At 45.3% G+C, this 675-nt stretch overlaps 1 protein-coding gene across 1 annotated transcript in view; it reads right to left on the minus strand.

Annotated features, from left to right (window-relative positions):
• eps8a (epidermal growth factor receptor pathway substrate 8a) overlaps nt 1–675 on the minus strand; it is a 33371-nt gene that overhangs the window by 12616 nt on the left and 20080 nt on the right. The gene's annotated exons all lie outside the window — the stretch shown is intronic.

Genomic DNA, 675 nt, shown 5'->3' on the forward strand with positions numbered 1-675 from the left:
GTCCACCAGTCCACCAATCCAGTCTGTCCAACATGTCCACCAGTCCAACCTGTCCACCAGTCCAGCCTGTCCACCAGTCTAGCCTGTCCACCAGTCCAACATGTCCACCATACACTCAGTCCAACAACAGGTCCGCTGCCCCAACACTCAGGCTGTCTGTGGTCCTGACAACAGGTCTGTGAGTCTGGAACTCGGTCTAAGATCAAGTGAAACACTAAGTTCAACCAAGTTTTAGAATCAGGACCAACCACTGGACCCTCGAGAATTCAACATCTTACTTCTAACCTACAAAGCTCTCAACAACCTAGCTCCATCTTATATTACAGATCTTATTGTTCCATATTTTACTAACAGAGCACTTCTCTCTCAGACTGCAGGTTTACTTGTGGTTCCTAGAGTTTCCAAAAGCAGAATGGGAGGAAGATCTTTCAGTTCTCAGGCTCCTCTCTTGTGGAACCAACTTCCAGTTTCTGTCCATGAGGCTGACACATTGTCCAGTTTAAGACTTTTCTTTTTGATAAATCCTATAGTTAGGGTCGGCTTGGGTTTCCTGAGCTGTCCCTTAGTTCTGCTGCTATAGACTTAGACTGCTGGAGGACAAACTGACCACACTTTTCACTCTGCTGCTTCTTTACTGACTCTGCTCAACCTGTTTTGTATTTGTAATTATTTTTT

Source organism: Nematolebias whitei, chromosome 22, assembly GCF_014905685.2.
Source record: "Nematolebias whitei isolate Nwh7 chromosome 22, NemWhi1, whole genome shotgun sequence".
NCBI classification, from domain to species: Eukaryota; Metazoa; Chordata; class Actinopteri; order Cyprinodontiformes; family Rivulidae; genus Nematolebias; species Nematolebias whitei.